General features: G+C 39.1%; 1 pseudogene; it reads right to left on the bottom strand.

Moving 5' to 3' along the window:
* Positions 1–851: 851 nt before the first annotated feature.
* Positions 852–1,931, bottom strand: LOC146806283 (KRAB domain-containing protein 2 pseudogene; annotated as a pseudogene).
* Between the last annotated feature and the right edge of the window lie 10,422 nt (positions 1,932–12,353).

A 12,353-nucleotide genomic window follows, 5' to 3' on the forward strand; every position in this document is an offset into this window, starting at 1 on the left:
GCACTTTGATCTTGTACATACATTTCACGACTTAAAGAAGAATGCGAACAGAATATTGTTACCGGTGAAACACAAAGCAGAACTGGCATGACCTACAGAATGTGAACAGAATATTCTTACCGGTAAAACACAAAGCAGAACTGGCATGACCTACTTGTTTGCAGCACAAAAACACCTTCTATTTTGGCACTTTGATCTTCTATATACATTTCACGACTTAAAGAAGAATGCAAACAGAATATTGTTACCCGTGAAACACAAAGCAGAACTGGCATGACCTACTTGTTGCAGCAGGAAAGGCTAGAGTGACCTTTTGAATTGCACTTAATTTTCTTTTTCACACAAAGGCACCTCATATTTTGGCATTTCTTCTTGCACATACACCTGACGAATCCTTGGCCGCTTCCTGTGGACTGAGAAGTAGCTGCAGATCGGAGAGTTATTTCGTGGTCAGGAACGTCTTCAATTCTCATTAAGTTCTTTGGACATACAGTGAATTGTGATCTGGCATAGAGTTGCTTCAAGATTCCTTGTGCAGTTCCAAGTCGGTAAAAGCCATCTTCCGTCACGTTCATAACAACTGCCAAGAGATTGCGTGAGTCACCCCGCCCTTTGTCGACGTCGGGAATTGGAACTCGCACAGTGGCACCCAAAGGCACAGGAGGAATTTTTTTGTCAGAATCCCTTTTCATTTTTTTGGCCTGAATCTCAAGGTTCGATTTCGATTCCATTTTACTTTGGATAGCTTTCTCAATATTGAAGCAAACATTGCAAAAAATGCTAACCCCATAACCTTCTACTTCGTCGCCATCATTGTCTTTAGGAGAATGTCCACAGATGGCATGAACGTTTCAGCCACACATTCGACATGTATGAGCACCGCTGGTTTCTTTTAAGCAGACGCAACAGATAGCGGACGAAGAAGGATTTTCGGTAACCACGGAAATGGAAGGCTCTTCGATAACCCTGGCTTCATCACTCTTTTGGTTTCCTCCATCATGGATTGCATTCTCAGCTATGTCTTTTGCAGGGAGCTGTACCTCTTGCATTGATTCATCTCGTCTTTCTTTCTGCTGTTGTGTTGTTTGTACGCTCTCTATTATTTTTTCGAGCTCTTCCTCAGTCTCTACGTCTTGTAAAACGTCGTCAGGCAGGGACGACGTCGAGAGACCTACTCAAGCTTTGGAGCCGAACAGAGCTTCGTATGGTGACCTCTTAATCCCAGAATGAAAAGCTCTGTTCTTCATAAATTGAATGAACCGCAATCCCTCACTCCAGCAGCTAGTTTTTTCATCTTGCATCCAAGCACACAGCATATTTTCAATGTCCTGATTAGCTGTTTCGACGCTGCCCTGACTTTGTGAGTTTCGCGGCTTACCATGGGCGATCTTCAAGGTGGGCCAATAGTCCTTTAGGCTGCTTACCACATTGTTTGCAAATTCCCTGCCGTTATCAGACTGTAGAATCGTTGGAGCACCAAGCAACGTAAATATGTCGACGAGTTTGTAGGCTACTTCTTCCTCTCTCTTTGATTTCAGAGCCCTGAGAACTACAAACTTAGTGAGATGATCTTGGTACACCATTATAAACTTGTACTCTCTGTCAGGATGGGACTGAAAATTGATGATATCGACCTGACAACGGGAGTTGAATTCAGAAAAAACCATTGGCTTCACCACAACTCCTTTTTTAACACCGTTTTGCTTCTTCTGGCAAGGCTCACAAAGGTGAATGTACAGCTCAATATCATGACAGGTAATGTTCTTATAATTGGGTGAAAGTTCTTTCAACATCCTGTCCCGTCCTCCATGACCAATAGCCAAATGGGCCTTATGGAGTACGTGAAATAACTCAGAGTCCGCGACGTAAAACTGAATAGGACTCGTACCTTCTTTAACAGGATAGATCAACTTAGTCGAATTCTCGACCATCATTACGTCATAGTGTTTCACCAGCCAATAGTCCCGTGGTTCCTTCTTAATGGTCGTCTTAGCCTTTTTCACATCGTCCACTAACTGTTGGTAACTGGTTTCCGTTAGGAAAACACCGTTTTTAGCAGCATTGGCTTTTACTTGAGATAATTCATCGCAGAACCGTCATTGCATGTCAGCATGGCGTGATTCCTGTCTTGGCACTACACTCCCTTCCGACATGGTGATACAAGAACCACGGGAAAGGATGACGGCAGAGCGTTTGTGAAACCTCAGCCAGATGCTATACACGACCTCTGACCCTGCTTGCAGGCAGGTCGCTCCCCACACCACCGCACGGCAGCCACCTGCTCTTTGCCTGGTTACTTGTGCTGTTTCTGCCCCTTGCTTGCTGGCAACTTGTGCTGTCTCTGCCCCTCGCTTGCTGGCAACTTGTGCTGTCTCTGCCCCTCGCTTGCTGATAACTCATGCTGTCTCTGCCCCTCGATTGCTGATAACTTGTGCTGTCTCTGGGATTAGGTCTATTATATACTTTGCCGGCAGACAATCCGGCAAAGTATACAATGCCTAGGCAATGTATAAAATATCAATCATTTCATACTTTGACGTTCGATTTTCAGGCATTCTATTCATTACCTAGCCATTCTATAGAATGCCGGATTTCACACATTGCCGGGCGGGAATAAAATGGCAGGTTTAGGCGTATTATATACTTTGCCGGCAGACAATCCGGCAAAGTATACAATGCCTAGGCAATGTATAAAATATCAATCATTTCATACTTTGACATTCGATTTTCAGGCATTTTCAGGCACTCCATACATTACCTAGGCATTCTATAGAATGCGGGATTTCACACTTTGACTGTAACAGTACAATCCAGTTTTAGATCTTATTACAGCACAGAATAGTCTTTACAGGTGCTGGTGGATGATCTCAGCTAGATTTTAGAACAGAGAGATTGTGCTGATTTAATTATCTTGGATTTGCCTGCAGCATTTGACAGAATGTTGTTGAAGTCCAGAAAACTAGGCTTAATGGTTTGGCATAGGGATAGAAAGACATAGAACAGTGATGTGACAAAAGGAGGGAGTCAGATAGGAGGAATACATTAAATCTGGAGTAGTCCAGAGGTCTAAGAACAAGAAAGAAGTGTTACAGAGAAATGAGCAGAGCTAATGAAAGCTAAGGTAATGAAAACAGCGTTGATCAGGCAATTGTAGAATATATGACAGAAAGATAAACACATTAATGGAATGGAGGCAAGTCTCAGAAAGCAAAAATTACATATATGCCCAGATTTACTTATACATTGAGCTGAGTTTGGAAACCTTTCATATATTGTTCATCTGGGACTTACTATCAAATGAGAATCAGGATTTCCATTGGATAATCTCAAAAAGTAATGGAAAGTTTCTCTGTGCAAAGCTTTGCATTACTTTGCGTCAAGAGGTTTTTCGTTGGGTGGTGCATGGAAGCTCTCATGCAATAATCCTTGGGTTTGGATGCAAATCCCAATTTATAAACATTAGTAGAAAGGAATTTGCACCAAAATACTATGCATACTAGAGGCAAACATAACAAGAATAAACATTTTAATTTTCTTTGTTAATCCAAGTTTGCATGTGTGATGCATTGTACAGTATAATTATAATGTGAGAAAAAAGCTTTAAAGCATGGCTTTTATACTGGAAGGGGATCCTTCTGGTAGAGAACCCATTTTTCAAAGAACACACACACCCTTAGACCTTGGCACAAGGTTGTGTGATTTGGTGTATGGCTGTCAAAAGTGTGTCAGCACTGAGGTAGAGAAGAAATGCACTCTACACTAGTAGATATGGCAACAAAAAAAATCTTCCTCCCTCTGGTGCAAGACAGCTTAGCTACTTTGCTGCAACTTTGCCTTGTGTCAAAGATGAGAAAATATGGGCCTCTGTTCTTTTAAAATAATTGTTTCTGTTTATCTGAATCAACAATAAGAGAAAGATTTGGAATTTATTATAAAGGTCAAAAATATGTATGTAATGATAATGGCTACAAATTATATGCGCAGCAAGGAAAGTGACACATTCTCAGAATGTGTTGTAAGTGAAGGAAACTTAAACATATGGGGGCAGATTTATGAGCCCCTTGCGCCACTTTTGCGTCACTTTTCCCATGTTAAAAGTGACGCAAAAGTGGCGCAAGGGGCTCATAAATCTGCCCCATGCTCTCTAAAAAAATTCTAGAATGAAATCAAGTTCATACATATGATGTCTTCTGGCTGTAAATTGCTAAGGGTATGGGAAGTGCCAGAGAAAGACTAATTAGTAATGATGTTATTTTTTTGTTTCTAGTGTTTTTTTGTATCCCAGACTTTGCTGACCACCAGAAAGGCTCAGTGAGTGGTTTGGATCCTCTGGATTGCATGGCTTGTATGGAGTGCATTTCAAATAATGCAGTCAGTTATCAGGAGTACAAAAGTGATGTGGTCAGATGTTTCTGTACCAGATACCAGCCTACCTGCTGGGTGATAAAGGGCTCTTAAAGGCTCAATGTTTTCCCACTCCAATAAAAGTTGAGTTTCCATAAACAAAAAAAAAGAAACAGGAAATGCATGAATAAATAGTCTAAAGACCAAAGTATTGAGAACTTTTTTTAACCGTTTTAGAGAGTACAGTGTTGATCTAGATGCAGAAACTGTGCACGCCATGCGAGAAGACATAGTAGTAAGCTGTCTATTTAGTCAGATACCCAGCGATTTTACGTCCACTGCTGGTGAGGAAGGGAATCTGACTGAGTGCAGATTCAACAATCAAATGGCATGCCATTGAATCTCATGCATTCTATGTAAGAATCGATTCAGTGAAATGATGGTATTATAAGACTGAGTACCACCTGCATACTGCTGAATTTTTATTTTCCGCCCTTTGAAGAACATTCTTAGGGGTTCCAAGTACATTTTAAAAAGGGTATGGGCTAAGACGGAACCTTGAGGAAACCACATAATATAGAAGCAATATTGTTCAAGTTGCCTAATTCAGAAAGGTAAACTTAAACTTTTATGTAAGTTTACTATTCTTTTGGTATTCACAAACTATGAGTTTATTTTAACTAATAGTAACTTTATGACTGCTGAGCCCTGCTTGCGCATTCTCCACAGTAGTAAAATTACTGTTAGTAAATTAAACTTGCAGTTTGTGAATACCCCAAAAAATAATAAACTTACACAAAAGTGTAAGTTAACCTGTGTAAATCAGGCCCTAGGTGTTTTCGGTTTGAGAGATGAGAACCAACAAAAATCTGTTTATTTGGTATTCATGCCCTGACCAAGTGTGCAGATTTTTCTGTGGAATCAAAGTCCGACAACATATTAAGGTGAACAATACACATACAACACCTCTGTCAAATATGGAGTGAGAATCATCAAGGATTTTTATTGTGGCACATTCTGTACTATGACATGTGGAATATTGTCTGGAGAATAGGACACAAGTGTTCAAAACAGCCTTCTTCTTCTTAGATGTAAAACATGGAGTAGGGTTCGCCAAGAATCCGTATTACTCCCTACTATGGTTAAGATCTACCCAACTCATCTGGCAGTGCTGATTCATTCTTTGATCATTTCTTTATGACGTATGTTGATGACACTGAGCTCATCATCCGTTTATATGGACATTCTGATAATAATCAAGTCTCTTTGAGAAACAGCTTTCTGATGTGGTCAAATGGATGCATTGTAATGCCTTACAATAAGGCAAAGACAAAACTAAAGTGATAGGGCCATATTTTCAAACTGCATTTCGTAGGTGGCAGTGTCTTACTACAGTAGTACTAATTGCTTACTCCAAAATGCAGTATAAATCTCCACCTTTGCTATCTTTTCTATGGTGGGATCGTCACACATGTAGGTTCACCACTTAGGGCCTGATTACGATGCAGTTAGGAAGGCCACCTAACGGCATTTGCTCCATCCAAATCGGATCAGGAACGTGTTTTTCCGACCGAATCGGAAAGGTTTCCGACTGACCGATTATGATGTGAGTTAGGCGTTAAGAATATCCAAATCCGAATCCGATGGCATTTGGAATGACCGAGCTTTTCGGAGCAGAACCGTACGTCCCTGGGGCTGTGTTCAGACAGCCTTTCTGAATCGTGCCACCCAACTCAAATCGGCAGTTGGAATCAGACTTTGGGGGCACGTAGCGGGCGCCTTCCTCATCGGGTCCGTGAGGGTACCCGTGGGTCCCCCCTTAAGAGCCATGCACAGTGTGGCAGTCACCAGAGGGTGCCCACCACAGGGTGCCCGATTTTTCCCAGCCACCCCTTTCTTCAATGGGAGCCTATGTATTCGGTCGGAACATAGGCTCCCATTGAAGTAAATGGGAGTCTGAACCAATTGTATCTGGAAGAATCCGGAAGCATCGTAATCAGTCGGGTGGACTCTCCCAATATGTGTTGGTCGGAAACCATTCCCAAACCAATTTGGTGGGTATACTTTCCTAACCACATTGTAATCGGGCCCTTAGTAGTACATGTGGAAGGGAGTAGGGCAAATGTCAGGAAAAAGAGGAATTATTCTTAATAAATTGGGGAGGGGGTTAGGAAAGAGTAAGTAGGAGTTTCAAGAGGGCTAGGAAGGGTATAAGGGAGTGACAGACTCCCACCCACAAAAAAGTAAGCCCATTGCTATTCACAAAGTGCATTTCTAATCTTAAAATTGATTATATTGACATAAAACAAAACCCCCTTGGAAATAATGTTAAATTATATAAAAAATGTTTTACCTAGTTAAAAATAGAAATGAGCTTCATTCAATGCTTTAAAATTATCTAAAAAAACAAACGTAATATTTTATCTTTAAATATGTTAATAATCTTCTATGAATTATTTTTTTTAAAACATGAATAATTTTGAAAATATATTACAAATATTTGTATTTTTTAAGTTGGGAATTGATTATAATTTAAATTACAGGGACATATAGTTAATATAGCTGTAGTATTTATTATGTTTTTCTACCTTTAAATCAAATATATATAAATGTATTTACATTAATGCTTGAAATTAAAACTTTTACTAACGTTTTCAAGTTTACTAAGTTTATTTAATTTGCCCTACATTTTTCCAAAGGGAGATCTTCGCCACTGGGGTTGTCCTGCTGTTTTGCAAACATTTTATTACATTTCCCCCTAGGATTTGACCCAGTGCTGATTAGGCCTAAGCATTGTTGTTCGGTCACATGTAGCACCATCCTGCAGTCCTGACAATTTGACATGGGTGTGCTCCTTTTAATTTACACTCTGCATCTATTGCTAGGGTGGCCATTTCAAGGGTCAACATCAACATCACAATACTCAAACAAAAATTTCATAAAGGGATAATTTTCTGAGATTTTGCTTCAATATATTTCTGAGGTGCTGGTGCTACTGTAGCAAATTGTGCATGGTGTCATTGGGGTGCTGGTGTGATGATTGTGTGTGATGCAATTACATTAGAATAAACATCACAAATATGATGATTATATGTCACTAAACTGAACCAAAATGTACAATTTGGCTTTCATTTTCAATCAAGTTATTTCAGTTGTGAATTATGCCGATTTTAGTAGTTAATGGGCTGCACCTGCTTGGATACTGCCTTTTTCAACTCACAGACATTGCAGCAGCTCACAGAGATACAGAGGCCGAATAGAGGAAATACTTATAGAGAGCAGTGCTTAGGATCCATCTTTTTCTATCCTTTTAAAAAAAACAATTTTTTCTTTTGTTTTGCCAGGTTTTAAATCCGTGCAGCAATCCTATGAATTTATCATATGCCTTACACTGTTTTTGATAATATTAATTTTAATATAGATTCCTTAAAGTTTGGAGAGGATGTGGCAATACAGCCAGAACTGCCCACTTTGTTTTTTTTATTTATTTGTGGGTTTTTTATAGTGCAAACTTGACCCAACGGTATCTGAACGCATAACAGGGTAGGCACAAACAATAATAACATGAGGTACACACCAGGTGTATATACATTTTGATAGTCATGGTAAGAGTAAGCACACCAGAAATAACATCAGGTACATAAATGGTATATACTAAAATATATATAGTAATGATAAAAATGCAAAGGGTATACAACGGGATATGGAACAGAATAGCAGCACATACCACAGTTATATAAAGCCCCAATAAAAGCACACAGCAACAATAGTATAAAAAGTTCACAAGAAAGGAAGGTGCACTCTGATTGAAGTCAGTCAGGAGACATACGTTGTCCAAAATATCTTCTTTTTATTAACATAGTTTGTTTTAAAATGGACACACAGTCAACGCGTTTCATTCCCTTGTGCCACGGGAACTACTTCAGGGCTTGCTGAAAAATCAAACAAATGGATATGACCGGAATTGTCCCAAAAGTCCATAGGTGTATGGCGTCACCTATTTAGATCGCCTAATACAATCAGTCTAAATATTTCTCAAGCATAGTTGGCTCGTCCAAAAAATATATATATTGGATGTAATGTGGCACAAAGGTAAACACAGCCACTCCCCTTAGATCTAAGAGGACACGTGTGGAAAATACCAGACAGCAATATCTTAGATCAAATCAAATGAACAGTATTAGGCTCCAGGGGCACAGTACTTCTCAATTATGGAACAAGCAGCTTAGAACGAAACAAATGGGCATCCAAAGTATGAAGCCCCAGGGCACACAGTAGTCCTCAGTGCACTATTGCAGAGCTGTTTGTTGAGGACTACTGTGTGCTCTGGGGCTTTATACTTTGGTTTTTGCTCTCTATAACTGATTATATTGTAGTTACATATTCATTTGATAATAACAGTACTATGAGACTGCTTCCATGATTTAATTTTAGACCGAGTTCATTGCTTGTAAATTAAGGTGAATGTGGTCATCAATTAGGGCTCCCCATGGTTATAAATCCAAACATAAAACAATTGTTTGGATTTCCTGGGAAATCTTGCTGCAATATTCTAGTCATATGCACTTAACATCTTGATATTAACTACCTTGGTGAAAGTGTAGTCTGTACAATAGCAGAAAGAATTAGACAAAATTTCCTCACCAACTTCCCCTTCTCTACACAAGTGATTTGAAGAGATACATTTTTTTTTTATAAAAGGTCTGTAATAGACTATTTCTAGTGTTGGCTTCTAAAACCCTCTTGTCACTCTCTTTTTACCTAACAGGGCTTTCTGCTGATGCAGTGGCACTACTCCTGCACCCCTGTGCTAATAGTGCTGTCCTAAGTCATGTACCACTCATTCCCTGAGTTCTAACACTCTCGCCTCAGAAAATTGCTTATTCTTCAAAACATGTCCAGTGGTGACTCCTTAAAAAATATGAAAATTCTTCTGAGACAAATTGTTTCAATTAGTTTGTTTATAGCATAAATGTTTATATTGCACAAATATAGCTATGAATAAAATATGTGACACAGAGGAATTTCGGAATTTGATCATGCAAAATTAGAAGGTGACTAGATTCTCCCACCACTGGCATCACAACATTTTTTTATTGGTAGTAGCACCTTAAATTGATCAATCACCAATAGAAATGCATTTAAACCTCACAGCAGCAGATTTGTTGTATTAAAGTTTAAATAGTCTTGAAATGGTACAAATACAGTTATAACACGGAAATCATGCCAAGCAACCCTCCTACTTCAAGCACTCTGAAAAGGCTGAATTACATGGGGCTGAGTTACATCAGATACTAATAATCCTATTAATTTGATTAATTTTTTTTTTATGCATGTTTAAGAAATTTTATGCAACCCATGGTAGTTCACCAATTAAGTGAAGGAGTTGTTCACTTGAATTCCCTCATTGCAAAATCAGAGAACGCGCCACAAACAGTGCAATGTATATAAACCTGTGTTCGGGTAATAAAAGTAATCAGAACCTGGACTTTCATTTCTAAAAGTCCCAAATAAAATAGTAAAATGCTCAAACACAAAAAGCTTGTTCATTTGTGAACTCAGATAAATAGCTAATGAATTCCAGAATTTGTGTAGAGCAGTACAGATACTGATGTCCTGATCTTACAGCAGACGTTTGTTAAAATTCCACATTCTACTTATGGAGGGTCCAAGGGAAATCACTGCATGGTCAGAAAAAAGATTTGTAAAGATGTGAAACTCTAAGCTTTCCAAAAACTGAGAGATAAAAAAATTATTGTTTGAATGCCGCACTGTGTTTGGCTATGAAACAGGTTTATTGTATGATTAACAGAAAATTCAATTGCCACAGATTTATAAGACCAAAATCAAACTTAAAGGTGGCAATAAATCCTGCTGTTTTAGGATTAGATTATCTAATAATCTTCCATAGGACACCTAATTCCAGATTCTGGAGGGGATTAAAGCCCCCCCATAATGATGGGACCAATCAAGTCTAGAGCAAGAGTCCCTTATGAAGCACTCAGTTTGGACTGCTGGAACAAATTGAGCTGTCCAACAACAGCTTTAAAAGTATCAAACATATTCCAGAAATCATTCCTTCTTCTTGCAGCACTGATGGTCGTAGCTGAAAAGACCAGGAAACAAAATTCATCAAATTAGCCAAATGAGTTTTGCTTGATTACTTTGACCAAGATTTGTTCACTCAAACCAGTGGTTCTTAAAATGTGTATTTCTGTGGACCTCCAGATCATCATTACTGGAATCCAGAGACCCCCACTGAATCACTATTAGAATCAGAGGACCCCCACAGTGTCATTACTGTAAGCCAAGGACTCTGGCTGGCATAAGCATTTTCTAAGATTTCAAATGCAAAACAATATACACAAAATACAGGTGCAAGCATCAATCAAAAATGCTTAAATGAAGAAACAGTTGTTTTATTTCACAAACAAGTAAATAAAGAAATCTCAATTAAACTTTTTATGGGAATGTTAGAGCCTTTCAAAATTCAATTTAGGACCCTCATCATTCATAGAATATTCTGTTTAATGCACTTCAACTGCTATCACAAATCAATCTGAGGATACTAATTCCAATGTTAGCCTTTAATTTCAAATTCCTAAAATTTACAAAACGTTTTAAGATTTTCAACTTTAAAATCAGCTTCCTCATTTATATACACTTTACGAATCTGTAAATATGACATTTTTGAAGTAGTTTGGACACCCTGAGATGACTACACAGACTCCCAGAAGTCTCATGAGCACAGGATAAGAACCACTGCTTTATACGATAATCAGAAAAAATGACCAGTACTGTCCGTGGGTACTTAGAAGTAGGGTTAAAGAATGGGCTAGGAACATGATGGGTCCTCATGAGGGTGAGATATGCAATAAAATCAGGCAAAATATATTTTTGTACAAGACATTCAATAGAAGGAATCATACAACAGTCATTATAAAAAATTCAGAGAATAGAGTGGAGGATACAAAGCTGACGAGAGAACAGAAAGTAGATTGTCCAGAGACAGAAGAGGGGCTTAACCTGAGTGACGGTGTCTAAATTAGGAGACAGTATGGCAGGAACACATTGAGACATTGTGGAAACCTGTGATATCAAGACTGAAATACCAACATGAGCAGACTTTGAATGCCCTAAAACAGTACAAACAATATTAGCTGGTTGCTCCATATGCATCTATTGAGCAAACAGGAGATATTGACGGCACTTACTTGTCACACCCTGAGATCCCAGAGAGGGCCCCTGAAGCCTGGTAAGGGCTGGTTTATCTACATGCTGCATCACACTTCTTTCAGAAGTTATATTTTCAAGGAAAAACCCTGAGTTAGTAACATCTTCACCTGGCTATTGTGGGTTCTTATGCAGTCCTTTAACAATCACCAGCTTAGAGGAGGTAGATAAAGCAGATTCAGCCTCTCCTATAGTGCTTGTAGTACCATGGAGAGTTCCGCAATTTTAATGCTTCACTTAAATGTTTTTCGCTTAACCAAACACTTAGATGGAGCAGCCAACCCACAAAATGCTGAACAGGCAACAGTGTTCTTTTTAGCCTCTATGTTATTTGTTGTTTTCTAAACAACACCTGTGGCATTGAGCAAGTACAGTCATTAGGCAGAGCATCACTCACCACTGTGATTTTGAAAAACGACAACACTGTTCTTCAAAGACCCAGTAGATATCTACCAAATATTCCTCCAGCTGCATCCAGTTACTGCAGAGTCTAACTCAGGAAGTTTGCTAGACAGGGCTGATCAATATAAAATATATCTCTAATGTGTCTCCAGTGTGGCTTCACCACAGGTACAGGTTTCGTCAGGGTTTTAATCGCCACACCGCCACCATACTATGCTGCTTCAATCAGCTGTATTGTGTACAATGCTCCATACACCATATGCCAGCCCAGGGTTGCCACTTCGATTCCTTCACTGGTTGCATTGGTAGAAAGGAGGCCCCCCTGATGATATACAACAGACCGCTTCTAAAACAGGCCTCAACTGGCCTAAAAA

This window comes from Triturus cristatus, chromosome 8, assembly GCF_964204655.1.
Source record: "Triturus cristatus chromosome 8, aTriCri1.1, whole genome shotgun sequence".
NCBI lineage: Eukaryota > Metazoa > Chordata > Amphibia > Caudata > Salamandridae > Triturus > Triturus cristatus.